This window comes from Mirounga leonina, unplaced genomic scaffold (genome assembly GCF_011800145.1).
Source record: "Mirounga leonina isolate KUSES-001 unplaced genomic scaffold, KU_Mleo_1.0 Mir_101608, whole genome shotgun sequence".
In the NCBI taxonomy this organism is placed as follows: domain Eukaryota; kingdom Metazoa; phylum Chordata; class Mammalia; order Carnivora; family Phocidae; genus Mirounga; species Mirounga leonina.
In genome coordinates, this window is record NW_023270163.1 from 718,890 (window position 1) to 745,147 (window position 26,258).

A 26,258-nucleotide genomic window follows, 5' to 3' on the forward strand; every position below is an offset into this window, starting at 1 on the left:
GAAAGCAGTTAAAATGGCACTGTTTCCTTTTAGGGGAAACAAATGATGAATTAAGGAAGTGAAATAGAAAAAGAAAAAAATAATTCAAGATACATTTCAGAGGCGGAATTGACAGGACCTGGGGAGTAATTAGGTGGAAGGTAGAAACCAAACAAGCATTACTGTTACAGTAAATTGTTCCTCTACTCAAATGCCACATTGTGATTATACCGATAAATTTATTTCCTTGTATATCAGCAGGGAAGCCCTTGAGCAGATAACTGCATGCAGTTCTTGAGCCAAATATCTATTTCTCTTATAAATTCTTCAACTGGCATTCTGTTTCATTATCAGGATCTATTAAGTTTGGTAAATGTTTTACAGCCCTGTATGACTTGAATAAGTCTGTGTAAATTAATACCACTGATTTATTAGACGGTGATCATTGTTCCAACTTTCTGCTCCCTTTTGAGACCCTGGCCTGGAGCAAACACCTGACATCTCTTTGACATCACTTTTTAAGTGAAATAGAAACTAAATAATGAACATGTAGAAACATTTGTGATCTTTTATTCTGTCTGTGAGGTTCAGTCTATGAACAGTTGGTACCTATCTCTTGGAAAAGAGTTGGAACATATTAGCTCCATGGCTCCTCTCAGAGTTTATGATGGTGTCCCAATCACTGTATATTTAACTCAAGAATATAGAGAGGACTAGACAATTTGTTTTTGTTCTGAAGATGTCTCAGAATAAGAGGGGCAGCAAATCTAAACATGACAGGCTGGACGTGCCTGGGTGGCTCAGTCTTTGGGCGTCTGCCTTCCGCTCAGGTCGTGGTCCCAGGGTCCTGGGATCGAGCCCCACATCAGGCTCCCTGCTCAGCGGGAAGCCTGCTTCTCCCTCTCCCGCTCCCCCTGCTTGTGTTCCCTCTCTCACTGTGTCTCTCTGACAAATTATTTTTGGTGTCTGACCTATGGTAGACACTATTACTACTAAGTACTACTACTACTACTAAAACTGTTACTAGTACTACTACTAACAAAAAACTATATAAATATAATAATAATAATGATCAGATTATACTTCATGTCATTTAAATTGTCTCTTAATAACATATCAACCCCATGAAGTCATGAAATCCTTAAATTATCTTTTGCCAAAACCAAGATTTGCCAGCATCGTCTAGAAATCTTCAATCCCTTCAATATTTAAGATTCATAAGCAAGTTCCAGGTCATTATAGAAAGTGAGTTCCATAACCTGGCCTCCCATGCTGAACAGATACAAATACCCTTCTAGAGGGTTTGTCTCATCATTCCAAAGATTGGATTTTTTCCTATCTTTCTGTTTTTTGTCTTGCACTTTATAGATGTACTAAATTTATATTAAAATGTACTATTTCATTCCACAGATCTACTTTATGCCAGGAAGTATTTGCGGTACCCAGGACATGGTACCATTCCTCATGGAATTTATAACATAGTGGAGGAGAGAGACACTATACAGGTAAATGAATAAGATAATTATTTGGAATGATATACTTCATGGATATGGTAAGACAGGGTATGTGATGGAGTGTGACAAATACAAATGCTAGAGTCACAGACCAACTCCTCCATGAAGTACCTCCCCTTCCTTCTTTATAAACATATCAAACTCATATAAGATTACTTCATTGTTTAAAATACTAATTATTGAACATCTACTCTATATCACTATTACAATGAGGATAGAGAAGTCAACCAGAGAAGGTCCTTGCCATTATGGAATTTACATTCTAGTAGACATAGCATTTCTTATCATAGATTCCATTTATTACTTGTGGTCAATGTGTCCAAAGTTCTTCCCAAATAATGTTGTGCCTATTATCAGACCAATCAACTTATACAGAGAAATGTGGAGGTGATAGTCCTCAGAGCAGCTAATGTGCCAAGATGAATCCTAAATTAATTTAAATATAAAAATCACTAGATTGCTTATGTTGAACATTTCTGCCTTGTAAGCTGTATATTTGTATACTGGTTGTGGCTTCTTACTATTTCCAGCACAAAATAAGATCACAGGAAAAATTTTCTTCCAAATTAGTTACTATAGAGCAGATTATCATTTGGAAAATGGTTTAATTAGAGGGGAAAAGTTGAACAAAAGGTTAATAAAGTCATCAGGCTGTTACATTTCTGAATACTGATTTTTTAAACAGTAGAGCTCTACCTACAAGAAAAGGCATCATAAACATAAAAATGAAGCAGCATTCTAATACTTGAACAAACAGCTATTGAATTTCATGGAGATGGTTTAAAGCAGTATCATAGAAGCACTTTTACTGAGAAATATGTTGTTGGTATTTTGAAAACAGGAACTTAAATGATCACCAGGAAAACAGAAGACTAGGTAATGTTATAATTGACAAGTTAACCACAACGTTATCTGGAGGAAATATCTTAATATTGAATTGAAGCAAGAGTGAGGAAAGAATTATTTGTAATCATACCACCAGCAAATACTATTCATTGCTAGCTTTCACAATTAATCTTAGTATATTCAGTAGTAAATTAATTTTATAGAAATTCTCACAGAATTCAACTTTATTGGCCTGAAGACAAATTTCATTTTTATCTGAAATTGCTTCCTTTTTAAAAGGTTGCTTTCAATCTTCTCACTATGTTTTTATTAACATGACATTAGATTACTTGTTTAAGGGGCACCTGGGTGGCTCAGTCGTTAAGCGTCTGCCTTCGGCTCAGGTCATGATCCCAGGGTCCTGGGATCGAGCCCCGCATCAGGCTCTCTGTTCAAAAGGGAGCCTGCTTCTCCCTCTCCCACTCTGCCAGCTTGTGTTCCCTCTCTCACTGTCTCTCTCTGTCAAATAAATAAATAAAATCTTTAAAAAAAAAAAAAAGATTACTTGTTTAATGACATTTCCACTTTTAGCTGATTATTCAACTGGCATTAGGCACACATAGTCAAGTCAGTGTTTATAACCAATGCATGTTGTTTCCTTGATAAAATGGAAGCCCCAAAAGCTTGCCAATGATATACCATGATATTATCTTATACAGTAGGATTTGCATTTATCTGTGTATTTCCTAACCTTTATTGTTCACTAAGATGTAAGGGTTTGATAACAAACCTAACACCAATGACACTCTACTTAGAAGCATCTAAGATGTTCATAATTTTTTTTTAAAGATTTTATTTATTTATTTATTTGAGAGAGAGAAACAGCAGGAGAGGGGAGAGGGTCAGAGGGAGAAGCAGGCTCCCTGCTGAGCCAGGAGCCGGATATGGGACTTGATCCCAGGATTCTGGGATCATGACCTGAGCCGAAGGCAGTCGCTTAACCAACCGAGCCACCCAGGCGCCCTATGATGTTCATAATGTTTTAACAGACTTCATCCACCACCATCCTGGCCCATTGATTTTAACTTTTAATTTGTGGTATCCTATTGTTACTAGAACATACACCTGAGTTGTTTTTTAATAATGGTGTCAAGTGTCTGAGATTTTACCGTGCTTGCAAGATCAAGGTTAGCCTGCTACAATTCCATACATGCCAAGAGATGACCTGACTCCCAGGTCAGAAACAAAGGACTTGTTACAAATAGCGAGCAGACAGCATGAGCTTCATATTCGTTATTTTCTCTTGTCCCTACCCTCCCACCCCGAATCACATGGGAAGGATACAGAGTGAGCAAGGTTGATGCATATAAACAGCATGTCTGGGTCATAACTGAGGAACTCTGTGATTAGGCACAATCAAATAAAAGCGCTGCTATGAAATCTGCCTAGCATTTGCCCCAACATTGTCTTACCCTGCTAAGGAAGCATATCTTTTCTCTGCCCTGGAGGGAGACACTATCTCCATCTTCAAGGTAGCTTACTATACAAAAATCCTTGAAAAGAGTTTGAAACAAAGCTGTCAAGGCCATTTGATTAAAAGACTTCCTGAAATGCGGGAGACCTGTGGAGACATGCTTCCCACTATTGGACTGTGGATTGTTGTTCATTTATCTACATATAGTCCATTTGAGGTCAACAGTTAGCTTTGTGAAGTGCTTGATAAGATGCTGCCAGTCCCCTGAGATTCTCCATTGCCTGCTCATCTACAGGTAAATGACCACAGGACTCACATCCATTTACTATTTCATTTCTGAATGGAGCTTTTACATGCATTTTTTGTCAGGTTCCATGTGTTTGATAAAGACTGAAATGCAGTGGATTCAGGGGAGAAGGAAAAGTAGATATTTGTTGTTGTGTATAGTATCTTCAGTTAAATAATATAAACGTAGAATGGATGAGGTAAATTTCTAGACATTCTTTGATTTCCACCTCTTTGCTAATAATAGGAGTGAGTACCATGCACATATAATGCCTTATACCTTTACCATATTTATTACTAAAGCATCCCACCTAAGGAGAGAAAAACTATATGAACGTATACACATTGAAAAGCCTTCTCATTGATATTGTCCAAAGTCTCAGTTGTTAAGCAGGGTTATTCCTTAGGAACGTTGAAAGGGAAGAGCTAATCGACTAACTTACCACATTGAGTCACAATCAAAAGGTCACTAATGATCTTTTCTTGACAGAGTGCCTTGATATTTGTGTTAATAAGATAAAATTGACTAGTGGAATTGTGGTCATTTAAATATGACTATTGTTGGTAATGGGTGAACAAGTCATAACTCATCTGTAACTTCTTGGAGACCCTAATCGGTGTGAGGCCTGAGAAATCCAGTTTCCATATTGATAGCATTTATCCAAAAATTATAACCTGAGAGAATATAACCTGAGAGTTATAACCTGAGAGAATACTCCTAAAGCAGATGGGCATAATCACTCAGATTCCTTTGAACCATCAGAGGATAGAATAATCCAGAGTCAAAGAAAACAGACAATGGTGGTAATTTAGGATGGGGACACATCAGGTAGAAGAGATATTGCATCTTCCGGAAAGAACACACCATGGTTGTAAAGGATCTGTACCAAATATTGCCTTTCATAGGTACTCAGGTACCCTTATGAGGCCAGTATTCTTGAAAAAGTGCAATATTTCATGACCTTAATAGGAACAACCATTTAGCCCTGGAGTTTGTGGCTGGCTCTTTAGAAGCATGGGGAAGGCAGAGACTAATTATTTTTTTCTTTACTATTCAATGAATTGATGCAGTGAGATAAATTTGAAAGTGCTTTAGAAAGAACGTTTATGAAATCACATTGCATATATGAATATGTATTTTGATTTTACTATTACATTAAAAAATGAAATAATGATACCCAATACAAATCTTTTTAGGAAGCCGGTGGGATATAAGCTGGCTATGTCAATAAAATACACATGGTATCACGGATTGTACAACACTGGTGCCTATTTTACACAGTTAAAAAAAATTCAAATCTTTGCACAGCATGTGACATTTCACAAGGTAATTCTGACTTATATTTGTAGTCTCCTGCTACTTCCTCACATGCACACGGAGCATTCCTCTACTCTACTGAAAGCAACATACATTTTTATATCTCCTTGAATTTGCACATTCCTTGGCATTAACCATCTCGCTCTCTCTTTTCATCTGCTGACCTACTCCTTCAAGGCCAACCTTTCCTTTCAAGCCATCTCTGGCACAATCCCTGCCCCCATTCTTCTCTGCCCTTTCCAATCTAGTTTCTCCCCCAAATACTTTTTATTCCTCCCCAGCTACTTTTTACATACCTTTCTCTGAACATTTGTTCTGTTGCTTTATAACCAATGATCAATCTGACCCATTCTTCTCACTTGCCTCTAACATTCTCACAGATGAGAACCATATTTCACCCTTTGTTGTGGCCCCCTAACACACACTGGGTGCTCAAATAATATTGAATAGAGAAGGTAATACGTTTCTCAGTTCTCACCTCACTTGATATTTGACCACATCATAATTATAGAATCACTCTCTTCCTTTGGTTTCTGTAATATCATTCACTTCTCATCTTTCTAGAAAATCCTTCCCAGTCTCTTTGTATATGCCTTTCTCTGCTAACTCCTTAAATATTATCATTTTCAAAGCTCTGGCTCTTTCTTATGCCCTTCTTAATATCGAGTATCCCTTTCTACTGCTTCTACTGCTGTGGCTTTCATTATCACCCATATGCTGCTGAAACCCCAGTAAATATCTCTAGCTCTGACTTTTCTCCCCAAAGCAGGCATCCATACCCAACTGCAGTGGTGTACCAAGGAAGGAGTGAGGCGGGCGATGGGCACAGACAGCTCCAGGAGGGAAGAGTATTTTGTCTGGAATTGCTTAGCATTGCTGGCACATGGCAATAATAAAAAGCAGATCACTTTTTTTTTTAAAGATTTTGTTTATTTATTTGACAGAGACACAGTGAGAGAGGGAACCAAGCAGGGGGAGTGGGAGAGGGAGAAGCAGGCTTCCCGCGGAGCAGGGAGCCCAATGTGGGGCTCGATGATCCCAGGACCCCGGGATCATGACCTGAGCCGAAGGCAGACGCTAAACGACTGAGCCACCCAGGCGCCACCAAAAGCAGATCACTTTTAGCCAACTTCATTCTTGCTTACAAATTCCCTGGAGACCATATACCAGTTTACTGCTACACTCAGGGAGAACTGCTCCCATTGTTGCACTTTTGATTACAATTGTCTCTTGCCATCTTTCGCTTGATATCTCACACTTAATATCTGCCACTGATCAAAGCTATACCCCAAACCTATTCCTCCTTATGTGTTCCTGATCTCAGTAAATCATACCACCATCCACTAGGCTCACAATACAAAATCTAGAAGGGACTGCAGATTTTGACCTTACTTTACCTCCCCTCCCCACATCCTAACAGTTTTGAAGTCTTGCTGATTCTACCTCAAAAATCAGTATCTAATTGTCTACTTCCCACCATTCTTACTCTATCCTAGTCTAGGATACTGTGATCTCTTATCTGATGATTAACTGTCTTCTATTTTGTGTCTTGTTTCCACTTTTGATCCCTCCAACCCATTCATCTGCATCTCACTTTAGCCATGGTGTTATTTTAAAAATATACAACTGACCCAGTAACTTTGCTGATTAATATGCTATAATGTCTTCTCGTTGCCCTTTAGGATTAATTACAAAAGCACAAGACTCTATGCAATCTAGCCAGCACTCCCCATCACAGCCCTTTAAACTTCTATCTCTCTTCACTAGAATTTCTGCTTGAAGAGGGCAGGATTGTTTATCTTATTCACTGCTGAATCTTCAGTGCTTAGATGAGCGTTTCGCATCTGGTAGGCACTCAATAAGTACTTTCTAAGTAAAGTGAATGAATTCCTTATCTTCTCATTGCTTTCTGCTGGATTGAACCATACAGAGTTGCCATTCTGGTAGTCCATAAATAATGACACTTTCATATGGTTGAAGTTAATTATTTCCATTCACTATAGACCTATTTCAGTTCCACCAAAGGCTTATGACCTTTTGTACCTCAGAGTCTTGACCAATCTTCCCACAGCCTTCAACTCTGTTCCAAACTTGAATAACCACCATGCTCTTGTCTCTGCCAGCTCTTACTTGGTTGGCCTTTAGGTCTCACCTAAATATCACTCCCTCCAGGCTTTTCATGACTTCTCTGTCTAGATTACATCATTGTCTTATTTTTTTCTTTTAACACCTTATACTAATCCTTATGAGACATACTTGTCATTTGTTCATTGCCTGTTTGAAGGACTATAATGACAAAACTCTTGCTGATTTTATTTACTACTTCGTCTCCAGTAACCCGCAAACTGCTTAATATGTGCCCAAATAACTATTAATTGAATGAATGACCTAATGATGAGATACAGGAAGTATATGGGGAGATGTATTGGGATAGGAGATGTGTGTCCCTATGTTTTGCAAGAGTGAAGTATCTGTTTAATGCTGACGATAAGGAAGAAATACAGGGAAAGAACTCAAAACATAGCAGAGGGGAATAAACAAAAAACTAAAGTCCATGAGGAGGGAGGGGTGGGATTCAGAGAGATAAAACAGACACAGGTCTATAGAGCCAACTACTGACTAGACATTTCCCCTTAAATGGCCCATAAGCCCCTAAAGCTCAACACACTTAACATGTGATCAGTCACTTTTCCCTCATCAAGCCAGAAGAATACCAAGGCAACAACAAAAGCCCTGTGGTTTCCCTCCAGTATACTTGCTCGCACTGAATGGCACCACCAGCCACCCAGTTGTCCAAGTGAGAAACCTGGGAGTCACTCACAGCTCTTCAATCTTCTGTAGCCCCCCATCCAATCTAATAGCAAGTCCTTTCAGATCTACCTACAAATGATCTGCCTCCTCCACTAGACTTTGTGCTCAGTGAAGAAAAGAACCATATTGGTTTTGTTTGCTACTGGGTGCCCAGAACCTAGGACCAGTGCCTAGTATACAGTAAGCACTAAATAAATATTTGTTGAATAAATGAATGAATAGAAAATGTAAAGAGGAGGTAGTTAGAGGAGGCAGAACAGAGCTGGCTTCTACAAATAACAAGGCCTAAGAGAACATATCCTACAGTTAAATCAGTAGGTAGCACCAACAAAACTGGGCCTTTGCATAATTAATCTAGTCATCTGAATGGTCAGTATGTATTGATTTTATACATACATATATACATCTCAAGTATATATATTTGATTATAAAACTCCCAAGTATTTCTGTATAAACCATGTTGTGACAGATCCAATAATACCCTTCTTGGTACCAACCTAATCAATTTATGTTTCATCTAGATCCGAGTATGGGATTACTGGCATCATAAACTTTGGTCATTGAACTTAGTTACATTGAACAGGAAAAATTCTCTTATGTTACCTTTCTATGCACATAGCTCTCCTCTCACTAAACAGATTATATCTCTGTAACTAGGTCAGTTCACCTCTCTGCAGGCTCAATTTTTTTCATTCTGAGTCTAATAGGTGAAGTCAATAGGTTTCCTAATTTTTTTATTGAGATAAAATGCCTAAGACCTGAAATTCCAGGAGTCAGATTTCTAGGGTGCCTTTCCGTCTGCTTTCTATGAATTTCAAATGGTTCAATTTATCCTCCTGCAAAGGCTGCCTGTGGAAACACTCAGTCCCTTTAAAGAGGCTTGTGTGTTCATCAACAGCTCAACTGTCGAGTCTACACTCCCACACACCGTTCATCATCCTCGTGCTCAGGAGCATTGGGTTTTCAGAAGTGTTATTATAGTATTCAAGCCATACTCACCAAACCATTGTCAATTTTACTGGCTGGATTTCCGAGAGTCATCTTCCTGACTCAGCACACCTATGTTTATTTACCACTTCATAGGTGCCAAGGACTGTAGGATGCCTTGCACAGAATACAAGGCCTCGAGAAGTGAAAAATACAGTACCATTTATGAAACTTCTTTGAAGTTATTCTCTCAATTGTGAGATGAGGGTAATCACTACAACTTCAATGAGTAGCCAAGATGAATAACAATACTGTAGTTATTCCGTGGGGCCACTGTGAGGATTAACTGAGCAAATACACATAAAGCTCTTGGAACAGTGTCTGGCACATTGTCACTGCTAAATATGAGCTATTATATTATTATCCTATTGTACAGAGAAGAATCTGAATCTCGTGGCTAAAGGAACTAATTCTGAGACACAGAACTTTTAAGTAGCAGATTTAGGACATTGATGAAGATTTCTCATACTACAAACCTCATGTTATCTTTACTACCACAGAGAGCTCCAACCTGAACAGTCAGGACAATCCTTTTCCTCTTCAAGATCTTTTTAGTAAAGATTAATTGAATTTTTACAGCCACAAATCTGTAGTAAGAAATATCTGTACGTGCACTGAAGCATGCACCTGTCAAAACGGCCCAGTGCTTTAAGAACTCGTATTGTGTGTGCCCTTTGCGCAAATGACACAACTGAGGTCTCACAGCTAGTAAGTGATGAGGCTGTGATTCCAACTCAGTTCTAATTCCAGGAACCACACTTACAACCACTTTGCCCCAAAGGCTCCATTGCATTTGACTATAATTCCCCGGGGATAGTTGTATTCCTGCGTCTCTCGCAAGAAACCAAGAACTAATGTGTGCTCCCCAAAATATCACAGCCTACCCTTCCACGGCTCTTTACCTCTGACAATTGCATCCACACCCGTGTTCTCATTATAATTCCACAGCTCTGTATTTTATCTATTATATTTTATTCATCCATTCATTCATTTTTTGTTTTTATTCTCAATCAGGCACAGCATTATACCTAATTATAAGAAGTTCAAGAAAAGAGGTTGCCTGCTCTTGGGTTGCTCACAGTCCTGTGGGATTTATTTATTTATTTTTTTTTTTTAAAAGATTTTATTTATTTATTTGAGAGAGAGAATGAGAGACAGAGAGCACGAGAGGGGAGAGGGTCAGAGGGAGAAGCAGACTCCCTGCCGATCAGGGAGCCCGATGCGGGACTCGATCCCGGGACTCCAGGATCATGACCTGAGCCGAAGGCAGTCGCCCAACCAACTGAGCCACCCAGGCGCCCAATCCTATGGGATTTAAAAGCAAAAGAATTACTGTTCCAAAAGGTTCATATTCTCCTTCTCTCCCTACCACCATATACACACGTGTGTTTGCATGTGTACACACATAGTCTCACACACTAGTGCATACATGTATGCATACATAAAAATCTTACAAGTGTACTCTATTAGGAATGCTGATACTCATTTATATCTATATGCTCTACTAGATATCTTTCTTATTCAAGCATAATTAACAGTGTTATATTAGCTTCAGGTGTACAATATAATGATTCAACAATTCTATACATTTCTCAATGCTCATCAAGGTAAGTGTACTCTTTTAATCCCCTTTATCTATTTCACCCATCCCCTCACCCACCTCTAATAGCTTTCTTTAAAAATTTATATAATGGGGGGCGCCTGGGTGGCTCAGTTGGTTAAGCGACTGCCTTCGGCTCAGGTCATGATCCTGGAGTCCCGGGATCGAGTCCCGCATCGGGCTCCCTGCTTGGCAGGGAGTCTGCTTCTCCCTCTGACCCTCCTCCCTCTCATGCTCTCTGCCTCTCTCTGTCTCAAAAAAAAAAAAAAAAAAAAAAAAAATTTATATAATGGGGGCACCTGGGTGGTGCAGTTGGTTAAGCATCCAACTCTTGTTGGTTTCAGCTCAGGTCCTGATCTCAGGGTCCTGAGGATTGACCCCCAGGTTGGGACGTTTTCTCCCTCTCCCTCTGCCCCGCCTCCCGGCATGTGCATGCGTGCTCTTTCTCTCTCAAAGAAGTAAATAAATCTTTAAATATATATATAAATGTTCATCAGACCTTTCCCGAATACTTACTAGAACCCAAGCACATTATGCAGTCATTCCTGCTGTATGCATTATGCCAGTAAGCATCCAAATCTGACAGTGGAAGCCAGTCACTGCATTTCATGGTGATGTTATTATACATTTACGTGGACAGTGAAAGACTCTTCATGCTGCTCAAGAGATTCAGGAAGGACAGCTCAGCGTGCCAAGCTGCATTCCTGACTTAAGTAGTCCTCATCACTATAGTCTTGATTTGAGGAAACTAAATGTCTGGAGCCCTCAGGTGAAAATTGTATGTTCCTTGTTATCTGAAAATAGTGTGTCTCCACTGGAGTTAATTACCTAAACAACTCTGCACAGAATCCATGTAGCTGTGTCATGCTTCTCTCCTAAACTAGAACAATATAATTGTAACACATAAAAATAAATCTTTGTATTTACTCTAATGAGTTTCCTTCTCAGTTTTGCTAGTGACACGAGAAGCTAATAGCGAAGTCGATATAATGTCTCTATGGTAATTATCACGCCACTTCTTCTCTCTTCCTATATTCTTCTCATGTTACATTTTAATGTGTTTCTGCCCAAGTCAATTCAATTTATCAGTAGGCAAGAGGCATGAAACAGGGCTGATTTGCTCTGGATCTACTTACAAGTAAACTGTAAAACTCAATTTTCAAGTTCAGTTTTCAATCAGATACACATGAGAAGAACAATTTGGGGAATACCATTATTTACAGAGGTTTAATCTGATGTAAATACAAAAGAAAAATATTAAAGGGTGGTGCATACGTTGCATTTGCATTTTGTATTTGCAAAATCTGTATGTTTTCTTTTGGCTTCTCCATTGCAAAGGGATTTTAGGGTTATCATCTGTAATACAATAACCTAACAAGGGATCATGAAATTATGAAATGAGAAGGGGCCCAACAGATATACCAGCGCAGGGGTTTTCAAACTAGACCATGCGTGTCTGTGTGTAGAGATCCATTAGACTTCTTTAAGGGGGTACTTGTATGTGGCTAGGTCTAAGAGAATGGATTTTCAGTTCCCGTACTTCTCCATGCCTTTTTTGCAAAGTTGATCTACCTGGAAGCACCCAGAGTGTAGATTCCAAGCAGCTTCTCCTTTATAGTCTCTTTTCATAAGCCTCCTCCTCCCACTTTAAAAAAGAAGCCCAGGGCTCCAGAACTGTCACCAAAACCACAGCTTGGGGTATTTCCCTGGGGGAGAAAAACCTCCAACTGACCAGACACAGGCTCAGTTTGATACACTGTTGTAACCGTCCAGAATGTGAATTGAAATACCACCGAGTGACACATTCTTTGCAATTCCTGTGCTTTCCAATTCTTTCCTTTCAACCACATTAAGGAAGACCTAAGCCAGTTACAATGGCTGATAAATCTTTGACATGTAAGTCAGAGTTTAAATGAGTGTGAGACATTAGCAAAATAAAACTCCTTTCCCACCACATTTATCTAGGGGCATATAAACTCATTGAAAAAATTATTCTTATCTAATGCACTTAAGAAACACATTTCTAATAAATACTAGTTGTATGGTTTTCTTTAATTTTATTTTATTATGTTAATCACCATACATTACATCATTAGTTTTTGATGTAGCGTTCCATGATTCATTGTTTGCATATAACACCCAGTGCTCCATTCAATACGCGCCCTCTTTAATACCCATCACCAGGCTAACCCATCCCCCCACCCCCTCCCCCTAGAACCCTCAGTTGTTTCTATGTTTTTAAGTTTTTATTCAAATGTGTAATATGTTTTATTTTGATCAATTGTGTACTCCTACATAAGTGTAATGATCACTCAATCCTGAATGAGTTTTTCAACCCATATGAATATATGCTTACAGGAAATGTTTAAATGAGCATTTTAATGCATATATATTTTTTGTGCCAAAGAAATATGAGCTGATGTTCCGTAAAAGACTTAAGAATAAAATATATTACACTAGTATAAAATACTGTGGAAATGGCTATATGAGTTGCAAGACAAAAAGGAACAATGCTAAATTCCTGACAGTTATAGTACATATTGTTCATGTTCATTTTAAGGGATAATGTTGTGTGTCCAATTGTTTTGACATATAGATACGATTGGACAACTTTAAAAGGATGACGAAATATTTTTATTTTAAAAACTCAACATCTGTAATATGCTCTAAAGTATACTCTTTGTGACCATTTAAACATACAGTGAAGATTTTTAGCTGTTAATTTATAAGTTCGTGAGGGAGTAAGTATGTTAGAAGGTTTTTATGGTCTATAAAAGCAAAAAGTTTGATGAACACTGTTCCAAGACAACAACTGTCAAGTAATTTTCACAGGGGAAAGCTTCCTTCAAATGAAATCTTACAAGGAATCTCAATACATAAAACAGATGTGCTTGGAACAGCTGTGCAGCCCCTTCTCATGCCACCCTACTCTAACCCCAGCGGCAGCCCGGCAAGGGTCTTCTCAGCATCTGCTAGGAAAGTTTTCAAATCACTGATTTAGTACAGCCTCTTATTTTACAGCTGGGAAGTAAGTGGCTCAGAGCCAGTGAATGAGTGAACTCTACCCAAACCCGAGTTACCTACCTGCGGATCACAAGAGACTGTTCTTCCCCGACAGTTAATCCTTGACTTGCTTAAATCATTGAAAAAACGAGTAATTCACATATCATTTTTTGGTCGTGTGCTTTTTAAGCACATGAATTTAAAAGCCTCACTGTGAAAACTTGCATCACGGTTCTGTCTTTTCTTAGGGGGTTAAGGCAATCCAAAGGGTAGGGTAAAACTCCAGGATGGTGTAATGCCAAGGAAAGGCAAGTCTGATTAAGTCAAAAGTGTTAATTTTATAAAGTGACTAAAGAAATGAAGTCATATGACAAGTTCACCTAAGATAGGATATAGACTAGAGCACAAATGAGTAAAATAAGTGTAAAGAGTATTTGGGATCACCTTCAGGGGTTGGTAGCATAAGCCCCAAACTGTTTTTGTGTCCAAGAATTAATTCCTGGACCCAGAAATAATAGGGAAGATAAACATGGCTCTCACTTCTTGAGAATGATGTTTGTGAAGCTTGATTATCTACAAATATATCCACCTAAACCTACATTGCTTAACATAACTCAATTTTAAATAACTGAAAGACAGGACATATATTTCATCTACATGAAAACACGTGACTGACAGTTTCATTTCTTCATTGTTCAATAAGACATTTTGATGTCTTGTTGAAAAGACTTTCATTTTTTCTGGTGGAAATTAAAAAAAAAAAAAGAAGTTCCTCCTCTTCTGCCCACCCTCTAATACAGTGTTATCCTCAGCTTAACTCTGCAAACAGAGCATTATTCCATTCCATATATTTCTGATTATTGTACCAGCACTAACTTGAAACCTTCAGCACTATCTATAGACTAGCACGTTAGTAGCAGGTTGCTTGGATCAATAATGACAATCAAATTAGCTAATCCCGTTGCCTGTACAAATTGCTCACGGCTAACTGCATGCATACCTAGCAAAGATTTCCCAGCCTCGATGTCAATATTTCCTGCCTCTTCCTTAGTTCGATGTCCGCATTTACCTCTCTGACCTCTGCTACTACTTTTCTCCTTGCAGACTCCTGGGCTCACTGACCTCGTTGCCCTTCAATTCTTCAACCAGCCCAGTGCACTCCTGCTTCAAGGCCTTTGCACTGGCTGTTCCCTTTGCCTGGAATACATTTCCCCTAGATAAGGGCATGACTCACCCTTGCATGTTTCTCAAGTCTCTCTTCTAAAAATCTCTTTGCCCATGAGATCCACTCTTACCATTACCCTGTTTCTTCCTTCTTTTGGACTTATTACCATCAAACATGCTATATAAGCTTTTTTGGTTTTGTTTGTTTGTTTCCTTGTTTTGTTTTTGTACTGTGTTCCCCTCTGCCCTCCAAATATAACTTCCACAAAGGCAAGAATATTTTTTTGTCTGAAGGAATAAATGCCACTTGATTTCAAATATGACAGAATGTAAAAAAGAGGGGCACCTGGGTGGCTCAGTCGTTACTGCCTTCAGCTCAGGTCGTGGTCCCAGGGTCGTGGGATCGAGCCCCACGTCGGGCTCCCTGCTCCGCGGGAAGCCTGCTTCTCCCTCCCCCACTCCCCCTGCTTGTGTTCCCTCTCTCGCTGTGTCTCTCTCTGTCAAATAAATAAATAAAATCTTAGAAAAAAAAAAGAGTCAGTGTTAAAGGATATAGTAATATATGACCGTGGGACCCCCTACTTGTGGAAGAGACTAGTTTAGGAAATAATCATCTAGCAAGAAGCTAACAATAACTTTATACAGAGGAATAGGTTTTAAATGATGATGTCATATTAAGGAGAACAGGAGAAAAGGAGAACTTGAATGAGTGCAGACAATTCAGCACAGATGGATTCAACGCATTTTCCAAAACAGACTCAAAAGGGAACGATGCCTGCGTGATCCTTCCTGCGACAAACAGAATTTTATCATCTGTGGGCTTACTGGCCCTCAGAACCGGAAATTAGTCTAGTGTTAATAGAAATACTCTATCTCCCTTACAAGTGAAACTTGTATGTTACAGACAATAGAGAACTCGTGTTTTAAAATGTATTGTGTATTATCAGCCTAGTAGCAGCATTTAAATTCAATTCACAAAACCACTTTAGGTTAAGACAGCATAAAAAAGGAAGCTGTCAATGCTAATGCTATGAAGCAACCCAAATTACATTTTACTGTGGGCTCTAAATTTTAAGGTGGCTGCATACAGTTTACTAAGCGGGCAATATTGTCTGTTAACCTAAGTTCTTATATGGTGTTAATTACTTGTCAATATGCTAATCTTCCTCATTAGAATGCTCTCTCTTTCCTTTGTCACTTCCCACTACTGATCTACATTTGGGGACACTGGTGACATATACAAGTAAGAGAAAAATGGGAAACTACCTTTACCCTTAAAAATTAGGCTCACATATTCTTTTCCTCTAATACACGCTGAAAAGCACACTGAAGTACATGTAACTTGCTTTGAGAATGTTACCCTGCCTTAAATATGATCTTGAAAAAAATTCTAAAGGGCTCTTCCTAATATGGATAAGGTCATCACCAGGAGACAGAAAATGAAAACCCAGAGTTAAGTAGGGAAATTGCAGAATTCAGATAAAGCCGTTTCTTTTAGTGAGGACAAGAAGCTGCTCTCAGAAACAGATTGTATTTCCAATTGGCAGAAGGCTACTGTTCTAATAATGCTAACACAAGGCCAGCAGATCCTCCAATAAAAACTATTACCTCAAAAAAGGAGGTGTCAAATTAAAGGACCAAACATTATCTGTTTTTAAAGACCAATCATAGGGGCGCCTGGCTGGCTCAGTCCTTAAGCATCTGCCTTCAGCTCAGGTCATGGTCCCAGGGTCCTGGGATCGAGCCCCACATCCAGCTCCCTGCTCAGCGGGAGGCCTGCTTCTCCCTCTCCCACTCCGACTGCTTGTGTTCCCTCTCTCACTGTCTCTCTCTGTCAAATAAATAAACAAAATCTTAAAATAAAAAAGAAAAGAAAAGACCAATCACAGAATAAGCACAAATGAACCAGGATCCCAGTAGCTTAGCTCCAGTGGCTGGGTGTAGGAAAAAAGTTGGAATGATGCCAAGAACTGAATTCAAGTCAACTGTCATTCAGTGCCCTGCCACATGTGTTGTGTTGTGCTCCCTTGTGGCAAGCAGCTCAACTTCTTGCCCTGCTGCATTCACTCATCTCCTTCCTATGCAGGATTTTCTATTTTTTTTTATTAGTTTACAATTCCCCAGAATTAGAGTCCAGTTCTCCCTGCCTCCATTCTCCACTCTTTTAATCTTTCTCTTAAAGTTATTGTTCTGGAATCCAAATGTGACCTCCATATACCCTACGTTAACCATTCCGTGACAGTATGCCTACAAATGTAAGCTTCTGAAACCAGGAATTTTCATTTGTTTTGTTCTCAACTGTATTTCCCGTGATTAGAGAAGTTTGCACTTAATAGGCATCGGACAACTATTGAATTAATAAACTAAGTCATTGTCATGGTAACAAATTATCCTTCTCAGTCAGGAAAATGTCTTTTACAATCTCGCACTAAACTACCTTTCCAGGCTCTTTTCCCATAATCTCTATGCTATAATTTGATTTTACTGTACCAAAAATCTACCATGTTTCCAGAGGCTGCCCATAGTTGCTTGCCACATGGACCTTTCCACCATGGCCACTTACTTCATTAACACAAGAAGGGGAGTTTCTTCTATAGTGACTTAGCTAACAAAAGATGGAGTCTTATATGACATGACATTATCATGGGAGGGACATCCATCACCTTTGTCACATTGTATGGCTTAGACGTGAGTCACAGATCCTACCCATACTCAAGAAGAGGGAATAATAAGAAGGTGTGAATACCAGGAGGTAGGAATCAGACCACAACCTAAGAGATCAGAGTCTTGTCTGCAACCAGGTGGACTGCAATGCCATTTACTAAGATTAAGAACAAGTTTCTCCTGGGACTACAGAAGGGTGGGTTTGAAGATCATGAGTTCCCTAATAGGTATGTTGAATTTAAAGAGACCTTGAGGCATCTATTTACAGATGTGTAGAGTAGAAAATACAGATCTGAAATTTGGAACAGAATGTCAGGCTGGAGAAATAAATTGAAAAGTCTGTCAAGATATGGTATGAGAATAGAAGAGATCAAAGGGGGAAAAAAGACAATATTCAAAGGCACTTCACTATTCAAAGCCCCTGAAAAGGACAAGTATTCACAAAACAAATATTTAGTCAGTGTCTAAAATGTGTCAAGCATTGTGTTAGGTGTTGGCCAAACTATGTGTCTTGAGCCCAGAGATGAGATGCCTGAGCTAGAACAAAAAACAGACTGCAAACGCTTTTTGAACCAAGACTATTTCTGAGTCATCACTGTATCTGAAAACATAGAATAATTATTTGCATGTAGTAGATGTTAAATCTACTATGAACTATGGAATTTACTTATTTCCTGGTCATAAGCACACACGCACACAAACACTCTCATACTCACATTCACAGATCAGTCCTAGGAATACGAAGCTCCATTGTATTTCCTTGTCCTCTTCTTCAGGATATTTAAATAGACTTTCACCAGATTAGAGCTAAGCATTCAGATTTAACCAAATCACAGAATTCATATTGTAAGGAATAAAATAAACAGTGCTATAAAATCAATAAAATAACTCAATATAGCAAATAAAAAATATCACATCCAATACAGGTTTTCTGCAAACATAATTCCTTCTGATTTTCTCTAACTTGTATGGTGGCAACATTCAATATGTAATTAGAAATCAACAGTTTCTCCTAAAGTTATACAGTTTGGAGGACACTTGTGGTACTGAACTATAAAACAGATGTAGGTTACTGAGCAGCAACTGCCTGGAAGTTAAAGAATGAAGAACAAAAGATTCTTGCTTAGGTCTTTCATTGAAAATATTTCTCAAGTCAATAGATATGCTCAAGAAAATTCACTTAAAAATAATTCCTGGGGCGCCTGGGTGGCTCAGTCAGTTAAGCATCTGCCTTTGGCTCAGGTCATGATCTCGGGATCCTGGGATGGAGCCCCACATCGGGCTCCCTGCTCAGCTGCGAGTCTGCTACTCCCTCTCTCTGTACCCCTCCCCCCCGCTCATACTCTCTGTCTCTCTCTCAAATAAATAAAATCTTTAAAAAAAAATTAAAAGAAATAATTACTGATGAGTTAAAAAAATAAATAAAAGAGTTAAGCTAGAAATGTGCTTCAATTAATTGTGTTTCCTTTACATAGTTGAAAAAATAGGTTCAATAGATATAGTTTGTATATCTCAGAAAAATGTGAATGAAAAAACAATCACAGCATACAGAAACCGTTAACTCCTAATGTACAGAGATTTAGAGGAGGCAAGTAAAGCTTTCAGATCAATAACTCACAAGTAAGTGAAAGAATAAACCTCAAAAGGTCCAAATTAACTGAGTTCTTCTGCACTGAAGTATCATGGTCTCATGAAATCCAGACCTTGTCATTTTACACTGCTTAAATGTAGTTTGATGATAACCAAACAGATGGGGCATAATAATGATTGTATTTGACAACTTTTAAGGAATAATAGCTGTCTTAAGACTTTCATGAAACTCTCTGTTGACACATACCACTATATGTTTCTTCCCATCAGATGCAATGCAATAGATCTTTAAAAAGTAAATGACTCTTCTAGACCCATAATGTTTTATCTAGCACTCCATGAGCAGTTTCTCATCAAGTTAAATAGAGAAATTATATTTTTCTCATTTCTATAGAGACCATATGGTTGGCTGGTTTGTTGATGCCAAAAGGTGAGCTACCATGAAATTCATTCTTCCTCTTTAATTTAGGCACAATTTGTTGCTTTCGCTTTCTTTCTAAGGACTGTCACTTTCCTGTGATCCATTGTTTGCTCCCTCACTCCTTTCATCAAGAGAAAAACAGGAGAAATATCAGCTAGCTTTTATTTTTGGACTCATTTAACTAGTTTATGAGAATGATAGCATTGGTGTCCTGATGCTTGAGATTCTCTCTCTCCCTCACAAGCCATAATTAAAAAGTGTCAATTGTGGCCTATTGCAAACTTTGTAGGTACCCTCAAATTGCTAACTTTAAATTAATATTATAAGTTAATGCTCCAGAAGGCCACATCTGATTGAAATTCTGGAAAAGAGGTAGAAGAACAGATATGTACAAATAGATATAGAGAATTTTTTTATAATTTTTGAATACTTACAACTCTCTAGAAAACAAAATACACAATGATAAATTAAAATTTTAAAATCCAACATAATATCTTAGTTTTAAAATTATGCTTGGGGCACCTGGGTGGCTCAGTTGGTTGGGCACCCAACTCTTGATTTTGGTGTGGGTAGAGATCTCGGGGTTATGGGATTGAGCTCCCTGTCGGGCTCTGCGCTTGGTGTGGAGCCTGCTTGGGGATCTCTTTCTCTCTCTGCCCCTCCCCCTCCTCTAAAAAGGAAAAAAATTACGCTCTCATCTTGGGCATTAGAAATGAGTTCACAACGGACAGTCACTAGGAGTCTTCCTTTGAAGAGAAAATGGGGGTGCCTGTTGTTCAGTCATTTAAGTGTCCAACTTTTTAAAAAAATTTTATTTATTTATTTATTTATTTATTTATTTATTTAGAGCACAAGTATGAGCAGGTGGAGGGGCAGAGGGAGAGGGAGACAGAATCCTCAGCAGACTCCATGTTCAGTGTGGAGCTCCACACAGGGCTTGATCTCATGACCCTGAGATCATGACCTGAGCCAAACACTTAACTGACTAAGCGACCCAGACACCCCAAGCATTGGACTCTTGATCTTAGGTCATGATCTCAGCTCAGGTCTTGATCTCAGGGTGGTGAGTTCAAGCCCCACCTTGGGTTCCACGCTGGGTGTGGAGCCTACTGGAAAAAACAAAGAGAGAGAAAATGAATGTGAAAGTATGATGTAGCTGATGATTGGTTGGGAAGCTAAGACACAGATATAAGTAACATATATAAGGCAGGATATGATCAGGCATTATAAAAAAGTTTCCACAAAATGCCATGACAAGACAGGAAAGTGAGGCAGTTTTATGATGAAGGATGCTGAAGAAATCTTCAAGGGGGACTTACTATCTGGGTGGAGACCTCATAGGAAGTGTAGAAATGGGAGTAACAGCATTCCAGAGGGAGAATACTTTGTGAGTAAAGGTAAAGAAAGAGAAATGTGTATACCCCAAACCATGCAATGTGGTTAGAACATAATGGGATAATGGGAATTAATGGGAAGTGGATAATGGGAAATAATAGAAGAGAAAGGCTGTACAGGCAGTTTGAAGTTGAATTATCATTTATTTATTTATTTAAACGATTCTTGAAATTATTTTTTTTAAAGATTTGAGAGAGAGAGAGAGCACAAGTGGGAGGAGGGGCAGAAGGAGAGGGAGAGAGAGAATCTCAAGCAGATTCCTGGCTGAGCATGGAGCCTGCCAAGGGCTCCATCTCAACTCTAAGATCATGACCTGAGCCAAAATAGTCAGACAGTCAACAGACTGAGCCACCAAGGCCCCTTAAGGATTTTATTTTTAAGTAATCTTTACACCCAATGTAGGGCTCAAATTCACAATCCCAAGATCAAGAATCACATGCTGGTCTGATTGAGTCAGCTAGGTGCCCCTAAAGTTGAATTATAATTTAAATCAAGTGTCCACCCTTTACCAATTGAGTGACACTGGATAATTTACTTAAGTAATCTGAGCCTATTTCCCTATGTTTTTAAAATCCGGATAACAAGATTTTCAAAAATATTTACATAAAGAAAATCCTTTCCTATTTCTTGTACAAAATAGACAGTGAATAAGATAATACCTATTTCTTTAGCTTTCTGTCCTGAAACACTACAATATATAGTTATAATTTATACAAATATAACCTACTCTGTATATGTAATTCTGAAAATCCCTATGAATGCATACATATTTTGTAAGTAATGTTGCATTTAAATGTGCCTCTGTGGATCAGTATTTAAAGAAATGCTATAGATAAAACTTTTGAAAAGAGAATAATTTCACCCCCTTTCCTCAATTTTCTCCTTTCATAAATCCAGATTTTCAAACATCATGCTTTTTTGTTTTATGGTTTTTGTTTTTGTTTTTGTTTTTGTTTTTAAAGTAGATTCTAAGACCAGCATGGAGCCCAATGCAGGACCCAGACTCACAATTCAGAGATCAAGAACAGAGCCATGATCAAGAGCCGGACACTCAACCAACTGGGCCGCCCAGCCGCCCCAACGTTTTCTTAATGAGGACTAAATCTATGTGAACTTGCTTTTGAAACAAACTTTGACCCCGGAGGTGTATGCAAATATAGTCTCATAGCCTAGAATGTGCTTCCTTATCAGAGTGTGATCAATGGGTCAGATTGTAAAAGAGCCTAGTAACCTGCATGGGATTCAGTTTGGAAAATTGTTTTGAAAACATGTCTAATGTGTCCCTTAGAGTTTCTGTGGAAAGAAGGTTTAGGAAAATATCCAAAATGAAGTTTCTGAAACTCTGGCACAGTTAAACCTAGAGGCAGTGCAGCAGAGGCCAGATTAGAGCCATCATTTAGCTCTGAGAATTAAACATGGCGGCACTACACTTTGACCTTGGTTGCAACTTGACTCTTAACTGAAAACGTATTGGGTGAAGGAAGGGCGAAGAAATGAGACGCACTTGGTACTTAATTTGCTGAGAGAATGAAAGAGAAACGTGGGCGGGAGGAAAGTAGGTGCTAAAATGACACATCTAATTGTACTTTATTAGCATTAAAATCAAGATTTCAGGGCTGAGTCCCTGTCATTCCGTGAAACCAGAAGCACCTGAGCTATGGACAAAATGAATATGCTTATTCTGAAGTAGGAAAGTGTGCAAAATGTAGCCTCCAATTGGGACTGAGGTTGTAGATCAAACAGGGTACCTGCCTTAAAATCATCTGGCTGTCATCATTGAATGTAGAGTGTTTGAGTGTTTTGGGTATTAGAAATACCAGACCGACTTAAATTAGATAGATAGTTGGAGATACAGACAATGCTTTACCATTACATCACATCACCCGATTCCCTGGGCACGTGCACAGCCATTATCCTCTACAGTCTCTTCTTATTTTATGTTGGATGGGAAGGACAGAGATTGACACTTTCATTTTACAAATGAGAAAAATAAGGTTCAGGGACAGGAACTTTGTAACAGTTACATAGCTAATAACTTGTCCATGTATCCCAGTTACTATTGCTGTGAAGCCAACTACCTTAAAACCCAGATGCTTAGAGCCCCAACTATTTTCTTATGCTTGACATATTCTGTACTTCAGGAATTTGCGCAGGTCTCAGAGGATCCTTCTGCTCCCCATGGCATTGACTGAAGTCAATTTGTGGTAACTGGCTGCTGAAAGGGATGGTCTGTAGGGCCCTACACTGCTTGACTCACATGCCTGACAACTTAGAAGAGATGACTGGAAGCAGTCTGGGATCAGCTAGGGACTTCTAACCGCAGTCTGGGATCAGCTAGGGACTTCTAACCAAAGTGTCTACGTGTAGCCCCTCCAACATGCAGGTCGCAGGAAATCCACACTTCTGATACTGTGGTTGGCTTCCCCCTGAGAAAGTATCTGAAGACAACCAGGCAGATGTTTGACCCTTTCAAAACTAGACTTGGCAGTCACAGAGCATCCTTTCTGCTGCATTTCTAACAATTACAAGCAAGTCATAATCACCTACCCAGTTTGAAAGGGAGGGAAATTAGATTCCATCTCTTGATTGGAATGTGTCAAAGTCAAACTGTAAAAGAAAAATTTGGGGGTCCTTCTTTAGGAAATACAATGTGCTGTAAGTGCCAAGACTAAAACTACGACCTCATGACCCCTCGATTTTCCTACTTCCTAAATCTCTGCACTTCATATATATGCAAGTGCGTAACCACACACACATGCATAGACATATACAGTGCCAAACACAGACACATGCATTATAAATTAAGATATAACTGGCATAAGGGCAGCACATTGCTTGTTGTTGGGATTTTTGGGGGGAGGGGGTGATTATTGTATTCGTTCTGCTATTAGCATGGTAGGTACTCGATACACATTTGTGAAATGAGTGGATGAATGAATACATGAATAATAAATGTAGGAAAAGTATACGAAATACATCATTTTCACTTTCTATATAAAAGAGCATAGAAATGTGTATTCTAATCAATTTAATTATAGCTATGTTTAGTTACATTTTAGAAATTAGTTTGGCTAGTCTTGGCTGATATTTCCATGCAATAATAAACAGAAATTATAATGCTAGAAAGTGGAAAATGATTTCATACCTCTGTATACAAACTCCAAGGATTAAATCTAGGCAGGAGTTCATTTACAAGGTAGCATTTTTTCTTTATTTAAGTATAATTAATATACAGTGTTATATTAGTTTCAGGTATACAATATAATGATTCAACAATTCTATACATTACTCAGTGCTCATCATGATAAGTGTACTCTTTAATCCCCTAATCTGTTTCACCCATATGCCCACCTCCCTCCACTCTGGTAACCATCAGATTGTTCTTCATACTTAAGAGTCTTTTGAACCAGTCATTTAACTAGGTATTTGCCCAAAGAAAATGAAAACATGATTATGAAAAAATATATGCACCACTATTTATTTTTTTAAAGATTTTATTTATTTATTTGAGGGGGAGAGAGAGAGAGGAAGAGCGCGTGTTCAGGAGTGGGGGGAAGGGCAGAGGACAAGAGAGAGAAGGAGGCTCCCCACTGAGCAGCGAGCACAAGGGATGCCTGACTGGATCCCAGGATTCCAGGATCATGACCCAAGCCAAAGGCAGATACTTAACTGACTGAGACACCCAGGTGCCCCCACCCCTACATTTATTGCAGCATTATTTACAATAGCCAAGATATGGAAGGAACTCAAGTGTCCATCAACTGATGAATGGAGAAAGATGTGGTGTGTATATATACAATAGAATATTAGCCAGAAAAAAAGAACGAAATCTTGCCATTATACAAGGTAGAATTGTGATAAATAACCTCTATGACCTCATAAGGGGCTGGGTCAGTTCTACCTTAAAGATATGTTGTGTCCATCTGTATTGTGAAGTCCTCTATGGATTCCTGGAATTGTCACAACCCACTTTTCCCTTTATCCTTGGCTTTTGTATTCTGATTTCACAATAACTAGTATTTTGCTTTGTAAAGTTTTTAACATTGTGCACTAAACTAGATAAGAAATACCCAGAAGATAGTCCAGCCTAATCACAGTGAGAAGAGAAATGTATTTCCTGTCTATGCTTCCAAGTATTTTTTTCCTTGACTAAAAAATATTACATTATTAAACAAAAAGTAAATGATTGACTGGGGGCAATACTGAAACAATTTGCAACAAGTAGGTGTGTGAATACAGTGATTTGTTTTAGGGGAGAATTTGTCATTTGTGGTAAAAGGGGTGTTTTCTAGGAAGAATAATTAAACTTGGCCTATATCCAAAATGCACATTCTACCCAAGAACAAACATGTCACTTTCACAAGTGAGCAATGATTATGTCTTTCAAGTACACTAGAGGAACTCAGTTTCAAAAAGGCATAAATAAACAATGGATATGCTTCTTGATTAATTTGCTACAATTAAGTTCTTTTAGGCTTACAAGTCATCTAGATGAAGTGCCACTGAGTCAAACTCTTTGTTCACAACTCATTTTGACCCTTGAGTAACAGTACAGTAATCAGTCTGTTTTTAGGAGGATGAAAATTTCAGTTTATGAACAGTTTATGACACTGAAAACATTGGATCTGATGATCTCAGATTTCTGGGCCTCAAATAATTTCTAAAACCCAGGGGGAACATGGATTGGGAGGAGAGGTGATCTAGCATTCATGGTCCCCAACACCTATTTTTCGAGATTGGGAAATGCACTCAAAGAGAGGTGACAGTCTAAGAATATAAAGCTAGTCTGGACCACAAATAGAACCCATGTTTCCCAATTCGTTCTGAGTTTATTCCAAGTCTGCTCAAACTGTAACAATCTTTTGAAACCTGTTAAAAATTTTTATTTTAATAAAGTGATCGCAGTCACAATAATACTGATTTAAGACATCCCGTTTAACATAAGAAAATGACAACAACAACAAAAACAAAACAAAATGAATAAATAAAATAAGAAAACACTCACACTTGTCAGAATGACTAAAATCAACAACAGAAGAAAGAGGTGTTGGTGAGGATGTGGAGAAAAAGGAACCCTCTTGCACTGTTGGTGGGAATACAAACTGGTGACGCCACTGTGTTAAACAGTATGGAGGTTCCTCAAAAAGTTAAAAATAGAACTAGCCCTACAATCCAGTAATTGCACTAGGTATTTACCCAAAAAATATAAAAACACTAATTCAAAGGGA

At 38.6% G+C, this 26,258-nt stretch overlaps 1 long non-coding RNA gene across 1 annotated transcript in view; it reads left to right on the forward strand.

Annotated features, from left to right (window-relative positions):
* Positions 1-22,357, forward strand: part of LOC118008125 — a 44,934-nt gene extending 22,577 nt beyond the window's left edge. The window contains exons 2-3 of the long non-coding RNA XR_004678590.1: positions 1,390-1,484; positions 21,996-22,357. This is a non-coding gene — a long non-coding RNA (uncharacterized LOC118008125). The remainder of the gene's footprint in view (positions 1-1,389; positions 1,485-21,995) is intronic.
* The last annotated feature ends 3,901 nt before the right edge of the window (positions 22,358-26,258 follow it).